Genomic DNA, 16,395 nt, shown 5'->3' on the forward strand with positions numbered 1-16,395 from the left:
TGACAACAACAGGTCCATGTAAAACAAAGACATGACTAACCATTTACTACTTTTCAAATGATATTTATACTAACTATATTCATTTTTATCTTGTGTCACAGTGAAAATGTAATGTCACGTCAACTAACTGGATATTTTCCAAATCTGTGCTGATACCTATTATATTATATCAGACTGGTGCATCACAAAATTAATGTCAATTTGAGGAGTTTAAATGAATAAGTGATTGGTTTTTGAACATCACTGTCTACCAGCTGATGTGAGATATCCTCCTTCTCAGGGCATTATATGTCTTATACACTTAATGAGCACTTTAAGGACACTATACTAATACTTTGCTCTCAAAAAAGCCTCAATTCTTCTTCGCATGGATTCCACAAGATGTTGTAAATATTCCTTTGAGATTCTAGTCCATGTTGACATGATTGCATCTTGCAATGCCTGCAGATTTTTCAGGTGCACTTCCATGCTGCAAATCTCTTGTTATGCTACATCTCAAATGTGTCCTATTGGATTCAGATGCAGTGACTGAATATTTGGAAGTGCGGAAGTGCAGCGCCCAGAGAGTCTGTGGCAGTACATAACAGAAACAACTGGATGAGCGAGAAATCCGACCAGCTCCCTCTGCATTAAAGCCAGGTTAGGTCAGGAGTCACAACCCAAATGTTAAGAAGAGACATTTTGTCCTTTCAACAAAAATCAAACCACCTTGGGAGCCACAACATTTTATGTCCAGTATGTCTCAGTATGTGATAATGTCCTAGTATAGACTAAACAATATAAACGAAAACGCAGATTTACTTCGCTCTGCTTTAAGTTTCGCCTACAGCTGCTTTCCTCCCATCTCCGCCAGGAAACTTTTCCTCAAAACTAGAGCAGTTTATTGTGAAATGTCTCTCTACGTTTGACTGTTTTACGAGGCTGAAGTCGCTTCTTATTCTCCAGCTTCTCGTTCGAATTTATCCGTCCTACTTTAAATTCTAACTGAGGCGCCGAATGTAAATGCGGTGGAATGGGACAATTCGAAAGAGAAGCGACTGCATCTTCGCCACTTTTTAGTGTGTGACAGCCTCTCGTTGCAGATTTAACGTACCAGGAAACCAACTGCGCTGCTTATAAATGCGAATAACGCATTGCTGCTATGTGACCTACAGTCTGCACGCCGGTTCTCAGTCATTGCGAAACAGGGCTTTCGTGCTGTTTCACACGTCCCGTCTCAAAGATACTTTACTGACACAGCGATCCCCCCCGTCTCTACAACGAGACCAAAACCGAAGTTATAAAATCACTAAAGAAAACGGGTAGAATAGCTGTAACGTGCTGCGTGGACATCCACTGACACTGGATCTTATTTCACCGTAACTGCATTTTATCGCAGATGAGTAGCAGCAGCTTCTCGTGCTCCAAACAAGAGCAGTGAAAGGCAGCCTTGTAGTTCACTTGCCACATCACTTCCATTTCTTTTATTAAAAAAGATATTGGAAGTAAATTCATTATGGATCATTACAAATACTTTGCTTTAAAAGTTCCAAGTCACTTTAAATAACAATAACACCAAGTTACTCAGTCACTTTAAAATGTATGTCTCTACATTCTGTATATATTTTGTGTATATTTAATATATTTCAGTTGGTTTTTCTTGTATTTTTATTTTTACTTATTTACTCTCTGTAGAGTGATTACCTGATCCTCACCATACGCACTTCAATGCATAAATGTCCTGACATGTTGTGCAAATGACAAATAAACTTGAAACTTGAACTCGAAACTTGAGCTCACACAGTGAGAAAATATAAATGCTATATAGGAAAAAAAGATGCATCGATAATCGTTTTATAATCGCATCGCAGCCCTCTGAAACGTAATCGAATCGAATCGTGAGGTGCCTAAAGATTCCCACCCCTAGTCAGCAACAATATTCAGATAGGCTGTGTCATTCAAATGATAATTGATTCGTATTAACAGGTCCAAAGTGCACCAAGAAAACATTCCCCATACCATTATACCACCTCCACGAGCCTGGACTGTTGACACAAGCCAGTCTGGGTCCATGGTAGAGATGAAACAGTTACCGGTTTCACGGTAAACCGTGGTAAAATTAATGACGGTTAGTAGTACCGTTTGAACTTTAAAGTATCGTTAAAACCGCAGTCGATTACCGCGGTGTGAAAACTCGGAGATTCGGAGATATTTCAGCCTTCTAAGAAGACCAAGTCTGACGTTTGGTCATATTTTGGGTTTTATAAGGATGCAGAAAGAAAGTTAATTGAAGATGACCACCCTGTCTGCAGAACAGGCCGAAAGAAAAATGCGGCGAAAGGGGGCAACACATCAAACTTTACGAGTCATTTCGCGACCACCACCCGCTGCTTTTTAGAGAATGCAAGGTTAACTTTAACGGAGAAGTCTGTGGGGACTTCGAAATAGAAGAAATGTCATGGTTTGTGTGGTTTAACTTATGCTTATGGTTCGTTAATCATATAAAATGAAGCTTTTAGCGTCAAAAAAAAAAAAGAAAAACAATCGGTGAATCAACTGTGAATCGAAACTAAAGCTTTTAACACATTTCTGTGGAGCAGAGTCACCAGAATGAGCTCTGAGTTAACAGTCACACGAGCTCTGGAACGAGACGCTGCAGAGGTTCAATCTGCACAGCTCCCCTTTCTTGTCTCGCTTGCAGTGTTTACTATCGGAGAGGACAGTAACACCGTCTCAAACCACTCAGTGTCCCTTACGTAGTGCGCTACTTTTCAAACAAACACGATCATCACTAACAAGCAGTTGAGTTTTAAATAGGGGATTTGTAACCTGTTGTTAATGTTGATTATAGATGACTTAGTCGACCGTTTCTTGCACTCTTTGGGTGAAGGATTTGCTATTTCATGATCCACGAAGTGCACTACATAGGGAAGATAGTGTGCTTTGAGACGGGACCTCGCACGAGTAAACGCTGTGTGCTGCTTTTGGGAAAAGCAGAGTTTCAGAGATTAAACTTCAGGAGTGTTTCTGCCGCAGCTCAGATGCATGTTAATTTGAAGTTATGTTTTAGTTTTAAAATGCTTTCAGAGAAGCAGCTCCGCAGGTGAAGACACACTGTGTGAGTTCTACACTGTCTGCAGCTCACAGCGCGGTCACGCAATTCCTCTGTGATTTTGGCTGTTTTTCCTGGTGCACTGTGTTGATTAGGGGTTCAGCGCCACAACGGCACAATAATGCTGCAGCTGCAGTTCGGACAGAAATCCCCCGAGTGCAACACTGCTTAGAAGTAGTCATTTTCCATTAAGACCCACCTCAGAATTGGTCGAGATTTAATTCTCTATGCAGGGAAATCCCTAGTTATTGTAATTAATAATAATAATAATAATAATAATAATAATAATAATAATGTTTATGCAAACAAAAAGTGCATATTGCTGCCAATTCTATTTGTGTTAATATAAAAGTTGGTGAAACGAGTTTGTTTGTGTCAGTATTTATTTTTTTATTTATTTTACTTTTCAAAACATTTGAACAATATCGCGATAATACCGATAATCGTGATAATTTTGGTCATGATAATCGTGATATGAAATTTTAATATCGTTTCATCTCTAGTCCATGGATTCAAATTGTTTGTTCAAAATCACTTAGAACACGTTCTTCCCACATTCTTGATGTGAACATTACCTGATGTTGTAGGCCTGTGTCTGCATGATTTTATGCACTGCAGCCACACAATTGGCTGATTAGATTAGTGCATGAACGAATAAGTGTACAGGTGTTCCTAATAAAGTGCTCAATTAGTGTACATGTCTTAAAGGGATAATGGGGTCGCATACATGTTACGCGTTTGTTGCTCATCTGGTTTTCCAAGACAGGTGAATATGAATTTTCTAATGTACTTCTTAAGATTGTATACAGTATTTCACATTTCTATTTTTTTTTGCAAAAGAAGGCATACTTGACACTTAAATAAACTATAGTTCAAGATACCAATCGTGCAAGATACCAACTTATTGGCTACATCTGTAAAATTAATTGTGCTCTTTACAATGACAAACAAACACTTAAGGCTACCTAATTCCTAACTGATCTGATTCAACATCTGCTTCAGTCCAGAGATCTAGACGACCAAAGTTTCTTCAGTGCACAAACATCTTTATTTCCTTACTTTCGTTAAGTATATAACGACAGGTACTCATCTTGGTATCACATGTTTTGGTAGGCAAACATATCTTAACCCTAAGAATAATGCCACATATCTAGCATAAGTTTTGCACCTCTTTCTATAGCACTCATTGAAGGCAAATATTGCAATCTCTACATCTCAAGCCTAAACTCTGGCATACTATCTATTAGGTACATTGCCATTTACCTGATAGTACTAATGGAGAACTACAACGTATTTGTACTTCTGCATAAACAATAAAAAACTCTGACATGTGAGCAAAGTCATTCAGAGTGGTCTGATGTTAAATGATTCACTGTAGAGAAACTTGTTGACTCTGGTCTTTACAGTGGCAGTGACAGGAACCAGGGGTCATGAGTTCTACCATGTTGTTAACTATCCAAAATGACCAGTGAACCTTCTGAGCTTTTATAGGTTTATAATATATATAGCTGAGCAAAAACTTGTATCTCCAAAATAAGAACTTTACAGGAGAACATACTTTACTTTTATTGTGAGTCACTGGAACCAGACTTTTTTCTCCAAGTAATTTTGGGATGTTTCTGTTGGTCCATTCATCATGAAATTTACATACAACGTAAAGGGCAGCAGACATTTTCAAATTATGTCAAAAACTGAAAAAAGCCAAAAACGGAGATACATGGTTTTGTTCTGACAGGAGGGATAATTTTATATATATTTTCTGGGAGGTAGCATTTAGAGGCATTAAATTCTGTGAACTGTGAACAATTCTGACTCAGGAAGTTCGTCTAGAGTGAAAGATTTTACACCAAACCACTTTGAAAAATCTAAGTCTATATGTTGCAAAGATTTATATGAATAAAGCCTCTACTCAAGCCCAGGTCAAAGAAATCAAAACTGATAGAGATATAGAAACACAGTAGAATTAACTATTCTAGCAACATTATGCTATCAATAGTTTCAAATTTTCATTGTTTGATAAGATTCAAATTCTCCACTTTGATAAATGTCAAATTTCAGTTTCTGTGTTGGACTCTTAATGCCCTCTAGATGGCTGCAGAGACAACCAAAACATTTCAGGAAGGTTATCAAGTAGTACCATGCTAAGACCACGGGATGGCGTCAAATAAAGACAGCCTAAAACTGCCCTAGATGCCAGATGATTCAGCTTTGCATTGGTCTATCTGCAGCTTTAGACTACTCAGTTATTTTAACCAACTCTTTCACAAAAAGACATAAAAAGACATGTCAGTACAGCTAATTAACCAATCAACATCAAAGAGGGGCAGGTTTAACAGCTTTGGAGGAGATGACTTAATGAAATGTGACAGCCACGTGTCATGTAAGGACACTATTCAGCAGTTTGTGCACTGTGATAAGCAGCAATTCACCACACACTGATGGGTGGATGTCTGTCGCTGTATGCCAGTTAAGTCCGAATTCGAGTCCTTTAACAACTCAGCAATGATCACACTCGGAGGCTATTAGTAATCGGTAGCACTGAAAGATCAGTCAAAACCCAGTGTCATCTGTCTTTGTTTGATGGATTGCTAGTAAATGTGTGATCCTGATCTTGCTGAGTGCAAGGCAGCAGTGCTTGGCTAAAGCCTGTTTCATGGTTTCAGTAGAGAACAAGATGAGTCATATTTTGTCATGTGAAAACTATGCTGCCTGCCACACAAGCATCCATTGAGCAATGATGTAACCTGAGTCATGATGCTACAGTGAGGCTTCATTTTCTTTAAAAGATTTCTCACTATCTATAGATCAATTCTGGCAATTGTTTTGCAAGTCTTAATGGCAAAATGAAATCTTAAAAAAAACTAAAAATAATAATAAAAAATTATATTACCCCTTTATGAATAAATGCTTACTTTTTCTTTCGATAAGTAACAATGTAATGCTAGGTTGTAAGGCTGTTTCAAAATCAAAAACGTGTTCAGTCATTTCACTTGTGCTTCAAATTAAACACTGTTAATTTGGAGCCAAAGAAATCAACATTATGAACAATATTAAGCTGACTAGGAACAACAAAATGTCTCTGATTGAGTGTCCTGACCAGGACATGTCCTCAGAGAGCCAGACCGTTACACTAACAGCTCACTGACATTTATGTAATAGACTGCTGCCTCCCTCTAGCAGCCTCTGTGCTTCTAATACCAGGACACCATAGTCAAGTGGGGTGACTTTACTCTGCTTCTAATATCAGGACATGACAGGCATGAGGGGACACATGGAAAAAGCAGATGGACACAGGCATTTTTTAGGACAAAGTTTAGTGAGCTATTGCTGACATGAATGAAGTGAGGACAATGCGAACAGACCAAACCAGAGTGTGTGCGTGTCTGCGTCTCTCATATTACCTGGCCCCACAGTGAATGAGCGGACTATGAGGGCTCAGGGAAAGTTCTCCATCAATACTGCATGAATGTCACTGGATCTATGCCTGCTGCTCTATACTACACAAAACACACACGACTATAAAAAACCAAATTAATCCAACCTGAAAATGTATGGTTGTTAGCATGTTGAAAAAGCCAAGAGAAAAATTCCATATCAAGACAATCAGATAAATACTCATACATCCTGCACATTCAACAGCTGCTGAGTAAACCATACAGGATAGCCTTCATTCCCTTTAACTCACTGCTATGACTCATGCCTCTATAAAGTATACTAGATATAATTCATCCACTGACAAAGCCTGAGCATAGGAGGAGTCCTACCTGCCTGCCTCATTTAGTTTCAAATGAATCATCTCAAGTTTTAAATGTCCAAAATAAAAACATTTAATAAAGTCACTAGCCTCATTTTAACATGACATTATTTATTAGTCCATAAGTAACGGCCACACCAAAAGCAAGGAAATAAGAACTGCCAATGACAAAACATGAAGAGGTTCATTCAACACAATAAAAAAAATCCTTTGTGTCCGTTTACAACAAAGGATGAAAATGTTACTCTCTAAGTGATATTAATCACTTGAATAAGCATGAATGCCTTTAAGAATCCAGAGAATTAATTGCAGCCTGCTGATGTTAGCAAAGTTTGTCTTGGGTGAATCATCTATCAGGAATGGGGACTTGGCTCAGTGTAATTTAAACAATAACTCACAGCACCTGTCACCCAACCACCTGCCTTACAGACACTCTCACAGAAGCCTTGGAAACAATCACAGTTCTCACATAAACAAATAAAATAATTACAGGGCTTCCATAATGTTGGGGGGAAAAATGTCTGGAGCTGTGCCAGTGGGGATAGTTGCTGCTGAGACTAGACAGTAAATGGCACCTGTCAGCAACTGAGCATGTACATGTATAATCTAAAAGCTTTAATCACATTGCAGAGTTTTAGGTGAGCAGTTCGGCGTTAGAAGGGTGAATCCTATCCTGGCATCCCTCAGCTCCAAAGAGAAAGAGGAGAAAAAGTTTCAGAGAGTGTGCGTGCAGGTAAATGGCCAGGAGGGACATAACTATGATTTACAGAGAACTAAACCCAGCTCAGTGAAGGAGCTCCAGGCACTTCAGACTCCAACAAGCTCAGGCAGAAACCTCAGTCAAGTTCAGTCTTCAGACGCCCCTCAAATAGAAGAAGGAAAGCTATTACCAGTTAGTCAACTATCAACAAACTGAGTGTGTCCTGAAGTCCCATTCTAGGAATATAATAAATCAACCAACAGACTAAAATGAAATATAACCAAATATCAATACTCTAGGGCTGCAGTCAAAACCATTAGATGCAACACTGAGTCAAAACCAGATGAAGATGCATCTGATCATCACAATAAAGCAAAACAAAGGACTGAAATGTGCTTGTAGTTAATGTAGGCCTATTCAAATGAAAACATTTAATGAATTATAAACTACGTGAGGAGAGCATTTTCCTTTAGAGAAGAAGAGAAAGGACTGTTTTTTTTCACTTTTGAAAGTGCTGATGTTCAATAATGATGGGGGAAAACAGTTGCCAATAACGTCAGGCAAGACTTAAACTCCACTGGTCTTAAGAAGAGTTTACAAATCCTTCTTACCCAAAGATAATGTAAAAGAGCATAAATAATGTAGTCCAAGACCAGATGTGAACACTAACCATAACATAACTATTCAGATATGCACCTAAAAATAAGCAAGTAAAAAATAAATAAATAAAATGAAATTAATTAATATTAATATATCAATATATTTCTATTAAAATAAATGTTCCGCATCAGACAGATGTTTAGGTTTGAGCAATATTTCAAACTGATACTTGATGTATTGCACTCTGGAAGAGCTGGGTTACTTGTATTTTATTAATTTTAATTTAAAATTTGTAAACCTCCACAAATTTCAGAAATATTATATGTATCAGCATCAATATCAACAAAAAAAAAAAATATTGGCAACAGCCAACAGTTCCCATATCAGTGCATCCCTTATCTAGACTTGTATTGGTCTGTATTGGCTGTATTGTTTAATTTACATTCTGCAAGCATGTAATTGCTTCTTGATTAATCTGCAATCGCATGCGGTCAGTAAATACAGCCACTTCCTGCATGTCTTTAAACCTCACCCACCTCTGGTTAGTAATTTTAAAGAATATAATGGTTAGTAATCAGTACTGAAGTATAGGTATCAGTATTACTATAAAAACTGTGTGAACGACACCCAGTTGTATTATATCTTAATTATATCTTGCTGAATAACTGATGGTCAAAATACACCAAATGACAGAAAACATGATGTTTGGAACAAATGAACCAGTCCCAGTCTGAGACTAGCTCTTCAGCAGATGGTCAGAGGGACTCGTGGGAGAGCGCTGTAAGGAGAAGGGGTCATTTGGGAACACCAGCAGTCAGCCACTGACCCAGACAGGAGCACTGCTTCCACAAGCTCCACCACCGCCTGAGACCTCCGGCACTGTTAGTGCGGATAAACATAAACATTCAGCCTTCACAAGTAGTTTTCCATTCCGTGTGAACCTAAGACAGAGGACAGGCATGGAACGCACAAGATCTAAAGCGGAGCTAGTCTCAAAGTTCTCTTTACAGCACTGTTTCTTGTTGCTGCCATGAAAACAATCAGGGCCTGGGTCTCAAACGTACTGCAGCAGAGGCCAGGATCATTATGGTAGAGAGTACGAACACTTTGCACCCCACAACAAAGATCGTTATAGTACAAAACTTCTCAAACTCAAAACTGCAACCTACAGCTAAATCTCAAACAATTAATCAATCAGTTCCAAGTTCAAGGCATCAAAAACCGACCAAGGCACATGACTAGGTATTAGAAACACCAAGAAACACTCCGTCTTCCTAAATGCAATAAGCTCATGGAGAAGTAGGGTGAGACCTGTGTTGGCTCTAGAATGGCTGTGTTTGGGGGTTTTAGGCTGTCGCTATAGCAGCTTGGTTGTGGCTCAGACAAGCGGGCAGACTGGCATAAAAGACAGGGCTGGCTAGCATGTGGGGCAGGAACGGAGAGCAGTGATATGGCTGGCGGCCAGGCGGCACTGGCATAGCTGCTGAAACAATGACTCAGTGCTAATGGCTCACACAGTGGCACGCTGGATGCTAAATACAGGGCCCAGCTCTCATTCAGCCTCCTCACACAGAGAGTGGGATTATTTTGGACAAAGTGAAGGGGAGAACAACTATAAAGCCCCACATTAGCAGGGAGCCAGAGGATACCTTACCACCCAGTAGGTTTGTTTCAAATAAAACAATTTAACCAGCTTTTCTAAGGGACATAAATAAAAGTATAAATGTGAATAATCAGTCTCCCCAGAATATCAGAATGTACTTAACTAATTTAAAATACACTGTATGTCCAAAGGTTTGTAGACACCTACTCATTCTGCATTTCAAGAGTGTTGTCTCAACTCTTCTGGGAAGCTTTACGTTATATGTTGGAGCATTGCTGTGAGGATCTGTTGTCATTCAGCCAAAACGCATTAATGAGACCAGGTACTGATGTTGGTTGATTAGTTCTGGATCACAAATGCCACTCCAACAAAATATATATGTCAGTTGACTCAGCTAGTAGATGTGATTTCTCACAATGACATCCAATTTGCTTTTCACCTGCAGGCCAAAGCTGTTAGCTGGTTAGGTAGAATTAGCATTTAGCATTGTGAGGGATCAAAACTTGACTGGCAGATAATCTGTAGCACACATGCTGCTGGAACAGGGATGGCTAGAAAGCCCTGATAGGGTGCAGATGGAGAAATCCCTTAGAGGTAGCAAGGTGGGGACAAAGAGAGATCCTTTGTTCTAGAAACCAGACCTGTCACAGCAATACTTTCACCTCCAACACCCAAGATGAACATGGTATTAAAGAAATGTGGTCAGGTAGAGCAAAACTTGTTGCACGACAGCTGCACTGAATGAACCCGTTTACTATTCTATCATTAAAAGGCTGGGCTGCTTACAGTGAAAATTAAGCAGCGCCCATGACGAACAGAAACTTAAACTATTTCTTTGAAAAAAGCCAAATATTCAAATAAAACCCTACTGGGTTGGAGGTGTCCTTTTGTGCAGCAGCCACCATTGTGTCCACACTGACCTCATTTCACACAGCTCAGCCCGATGCCACAAGGAGGGGAAATCTCATTGTGCATGTTTAACAGAGCACGAGCAGCGCATGGGCACATGCTCAAGGTTGCACGCTTGAGCCAGAGATTTCCTGCGCGGTCTAAAACCACAGCAAAAGACAGCATTCCAACTCTGCTGACTCACATGCAGATCACTTCAAAAAAGTCCAAAAGGAGTAAAAGCAGCAGAAAGGTACAGATGTGTTTCCAGTTACCTGAAATCAGTGCAAAAAAACAAAAAACAAAAAACAAAAAACAAAAAAAAACATAAAATAGGTATTATCGTCTAAAAATGGCAGCATCTACTGACAAATACCCACAAACAGTTGAGATGACAGTGCTGTTTGATGTCAGTCTTGTGGCTTACAAGCCCCTCTTCCTTGTGAAAATAATTCTGTCACATCAGTCTCTTTTTGCTGTACTGGCAATAACAAAGAATACTACATGAGAAGCTGCCTACTAACCAAATCCATGATGATTTTATTACTTTAGTGACTTCCTATCAGTTGTGATCACTGCATTTTCGAACTAAAGTACTGTGCGAAAGCCAGTGACCACCCTTCATTTATTTCCTTATTTCATCTCCTGTTAAATGGACATTGGATATAAGATAATCCATTTCCATGAAGAAGGATACAGTCAAAGGAAAATTGGAGCTCAAAAAAATACTCAAAGCTACACAGAAACGGGACTCCTAACAACCATTACAGAGAACAAGAAAGAGACTAAAAAGAAGAAATGGGTACATCAAACAAAAAAGCTGCTGATGTTCTCAGAACAATGCAGTGACCACCCTACGGTCCACCTCTCAACATCACTCAATGTGTTTAGGATTACTGGATCGTGAGAAGCTGAAAACGCAACCAACTTCTAAGACTGAACTTTGGAGGTGTGGAAAAACATCCCTGCAGATTTCTTTGAAAAACCAAAAGCAAGTGTTCTGAAAAGAACAGAAACTGTAATAAAGGCAAAGAGAGGACACTGTTAAATGTTATGATATTTAGCTGTTGAAGCTTCAGTGTAATTTTCTATTAAATATATATTTTCTAAATCCCCTGCCCCCAGACACTGAAAAATGAATAACTTCATAAACTGTACCAATAATAAACAGTTGTTTTGAATGGAAATTAAACATATGAAGGATGGTTTGCACAGTATGAAACATGAAAGAACTGATAAGTAAAGCTATTTTACTTGACTTTACCAAAAAGAAATCATTTTAGTCTGGGATGTTCTAAAAATAGACTTATTACAGGGCTCAATTTCTAAACTAATCAAATTTAATGTATGGTTGATTTATATTAAGTAAAAACAACTGTATCCAATATAAAGAGGTAGGCAGCATATTGCTTCATATAATACAAATGGAGACCTACTGCTGAGCCTTGTAATTAAAGTGAACAATGGCCATTCCCACTGGTATCCTAATACACACCACTAATTCCTTTCCAATCCTGGACAAACAACCAACCAATGAAAATTAAAAAATAGGCACTACAACATCTTGTATTACACAGATCAAAGCAGAGATTTAATTGACAATTAAGAAAAGAGTGATTCAATTAACCTTTGGCAACAGTGCAATGGCCTCTGTGGAGAGAAAGCAATGCAATTGTTGTTGTATCTACTAACCATTCTGCTGTTCAAACAGCATCTGAATGAGCTCGGCTAAATGGGCCAGATGAATACCCATATGCGTAATATAGTTTATGGGTACTGTGTTGCTGTTCTTTGGCACTCTCCAGTTTGCGATGTGCACAAAACACTATGCTTTACAATAATGAAATGCTGTTTACATATGAATGTTTCATAGCAACCCTCCAATTACACAAACGAAGCCTTGGCTGCATTAAAGGGAGAAAGAGACCATCCATTTAAATTTTCAAAAGATAAATAACAGAACGAAAGAATCAACACTGACTAGCTTGAAGAACAAACAGCAAGCTGAATCTATGACTCCTGTACTGTACAGAACGCGCACTCATGGTAAACAAGGCGCGCTTGCTTTTTAAAAATGAATATTTGGGATAAATGTTGACATTCCCGAGAATGAGTATGACTGGAGGTAAGGCAAGACCATCACTTTCAAAGCTGAGTAGAAATAAAACATTTCAAAGCTACAACAGAACCCAGGATTCACAGAGCTGCTCTTGCTACCACATGCTTAGTTGCTTAAGAAATCAACAATGAAGCAGTTGTTTCATAAACAAGCTAGTGGTTCAACACGCTTCTAACGTCCAACAATGTAAAAGGCATCTTTTGAAGGCTTTGGAACAAAATAACATCAGTTTAAAAAAGGCAGGGTAACCAGCTACAGTCCTTCTCTAAAAAGTTAAGATCATAAAAAATAAATCTCAATTCACTCAAAACAGAAAAGAAGCAGTTTAAACAAATATTTTATCCATTTGCTTGATGAAAAAGTTCAGCTGATCTGTTTTTGCCCTTATTAAGTTTCATTTTTCAAAGAGGTTTCATTTGTTGTCTTCTGAAGATATGGTGATCCAGTGACATCACTGTCTGAGAGAGACTTCAGCTTGTACAAAAGACCATCTTTGATGAAACACACTTCAAGGTATCATCATGGACATACATTACAGGTGACAGAACACATGTCTGGTGATCTAACATATTAAAACTACAACTAATACTCATTCATGGAAACTGAATCAGTATTGGAAAGTAATTTACAACATCTGGGGGAAATTACTGTGTTGGAAGGCCTGAGTAGAGCAGAGCAAAGCCCAGCACTGTCATTTGAAGAGCAGAAAGAAAGGTAGGCCAAACATGAGACCCAGCTGCATCATGGCATACCGTCATCCACCTTGTTATCTGTTCTGGCCTGAACTGGTGGAGTGAAAGCATTTCCTCTCCTCTCCCATTCCACAGGGCCCATTAATTGGAGAGATAATCTACTTGATCTCCACACAAAGAGCGATTCATTGAGACTCTCGTGTGCAGCTTATATCACTGCCAAGAGCAGATTACATTCAAAAAAGCAAACATGAGATAATCATCTTCCTAAACGGGTCTGCCAGTAGACACCATGACCTAAGAACGTTACAGAAAGACTAACATCATTTGTGCCGAGTCAGATCAAGGGGTATTGATGGGATTTGAGCAAAATGTGAAGCAAAAACTGAACAGAAGCTGAAAGCACTAGCCTAAAAACAAAACTACTCGATAAATGAAGTCAGAGAAAATCTAATGACTTCATCTCATGCAAACGACATGGAGCAATATTACCGATTAAGCAAAAAATGTTACAAAGTAATGAAAGGCATAACAAAGGCACTAATACTTCTGGTCAACAGACAGGACCAATGTCACAAAAATGGGGGATATTATGATCAACTGCAATTAGGAATAAGGGCTGATTTACTGAAGATTTGGCTCATGTTTTAGAAGTTCACTCAGCAATAAAAGTCAGCACTGAGAGCCTGTTTTCCCCTGGGCTAAATCTGTAGGCATGCATATTTGGTCTACATTTTCAGTTTACTGAAATCATTACTATATTAAAACACTGCACTGTGCAACTGTGAGTCATACAACAGCACACTGTACTGTCCAGAACATACATGAGATTCTTTGCATCAGTTATTTAAAGAAAATGTTTTTTTTAAAAAAAACTGACAGGAAATCTTTCTGGACAAATAAATTAGACGCTGTCTTGGACAATGTTAACTAGGTTAAAGATGATAAAGTACAACCATACTGACTACAAACAAAAGACTACAGTGTCTGGCACTAAAATTAATACAAACATTAACATTGAGAAACAGTTCCATAACACAGTTTGTGGCCATGTGATAATAACTTGTGGCCCTGAGTTAATACTGTGTCACTTCTCTCTCTGAGTTGATTTTGTTTGCATCAACCCCATGTCATTTCCAGGCTCCTTGCTCACTTACTCATCATCCGTATAGGCTGCCTCTCCAGAAGGCAATTTTTCACTTCCTCCTTATCTACACAATCACACCTAAAAATATGACTCATAAATTCTCTGCAGGTTTTCCCCCATGCTAAGCCCTATACAGAAACTTAATGAAGTGAGCCACCCTCCCCCACCAGGAAAATGTCATTTCTGAAATAAACCCTAATGAGACTAAAAGCACAAGTATTGGTTAACAATACATGGCCCATTTCTGGTGATTCAGTGTGTACTTGAAAATGAAGTCAAAAACATTTAATCTCAGAAGCAGTCACTAATTTCACAACTAAATAAAAACAGCAATGCAGCTGCACTGCATAAAGGACTGCCTCTTTACAGCCATTTTTAATTCATAATTTTATTTACTGAAACTATCTAACTATTTTTACGTCTTAAGTACATATACATTAGGACCTAAAGCCGAACACAGAGTCTGGCAGTGAGAGTTTAGTTTAATGTACCACAAAAAAAAACTGCATAAAATCCCTTATCATGTTATAATGTTTGGAGTTACACATATCGATTTAATTACAAGTAAATGCTTAAGTGTGGCATGATCCTTTAACAAAAAAACCAAAAACTCCTTTTCCACAGGGCATTATGAAAAATTTACCAATAGATGTGTATGGGATTAATTTAACGTAGTGTTATTTCTGAGGTTTGTTTTGTAGTGGGTAAAAGTTGGGGGGAATTTTCACTGGGTCAGGAGTGCAATCTGAAGAAATAATTAACACAGAAGTTTCAGACAGGACTAAAATCATAAGATACTCCGGTATTAATTACATTACCCCACCTCTCCACGTCAAACTAATCAAGTAATACTTTAATCGCAAAGCACTCCACATAAACTCTTATGAGTTGTGTTAAAGGGCAAAATAAACACACACATTCTTATATGCTATTGCTTATATAATTAATGTATAATAAGTAATAAGCAGCACTCTTAAAAACCGGAAATGTTTGACTACATCAGCAGGCAAACTACTAACTACTCATTATGATGTCTTAATTAAAAACGTGCAGTTTTGGCTTGGTATTTCTGATGACTTGTCTTTCCTAACGTGTACGCTCTATGACAGAACTGCCAGTTTCATTAAGGAGTGTCAGGTGACCAAGCAGTTCATCATCCCAGAAACATCTGTTAGCAAGCTCTGTCAGGCAGGGAGGAGTCATACATGCATCATGCTCTGTGTATTCACTGACCATAATGGACATGAATATAATTCTGACTTGTAATTCAGACTGAAAGTATACCTATAACTCATCACAGAGATACTTCCTGTGTCCAAGAGTTTAAATTTAGGTATGCTACTAATTTGAATGACAGGTGACAAGCACACATGCTTTGATTGTTGCCATCTTTTAAAAAAAAAAAAGAAACAGGTGCATTAGCAAAGCTTTCTTTCAACCAGTTCCTAAACAATGCACCTCATGGGGACCTAGATTCAAGTTTGTTTTTACAATATTGTTCTTGGGTTTGTTTCATTTGCCTATATGTTTTTTCCACAACCTATTCAATTTTACCAAAAAGTATCCGTTTCAGCGTCAATAGAACTACCAATCACTTGAATCTGTCAGAATACTAGTACAACTGATCTCATTAAATCTGAAGTTCCGCAACTTTTGCAAACTTCTGTAACAGAAAAGCTGCCTGTTGGCACCAGCAAAATAATAAGCTAAACCACATCTTTAATTAAGCAAATTTAAAATCATTCCCAGCTGCAGCTGCATTAAATAAGTCTTCTTGACATTAGGAAGACAAAAGTAGCAA

General features: G+C 38.3%; 1 protein-coding gene across 1 annotated transcript in view; it reads right to left on the reverse strand.

The window, feature by feature from the left end:
- tsc22d1 (TSC22 domain family, member 1) overlaps positions 1–16,395 on the reverse strand; it is a 40,509-nt gene that overhangs the window by 20,705 nt on the left and 3,409 nt on the right. The gene's annotated exons all lie outside the window — the stretch shown is intronic.

The sequence above is a fragment of the Colossoma macropomum genome, unplaced genomic scaffold, assembly GCF_904425465.1.
Source record: "Colossoma macropomum unplaced genomic scaffold, Colossoma_macropomum, whole genome shotgun sequence".
Lineage (NCBI taxonomy): Eukaryota > Metazoa > Chordata > Actinopteri > Characiformes > Serrasalmidae > Colossoma > Colossoma macropomum.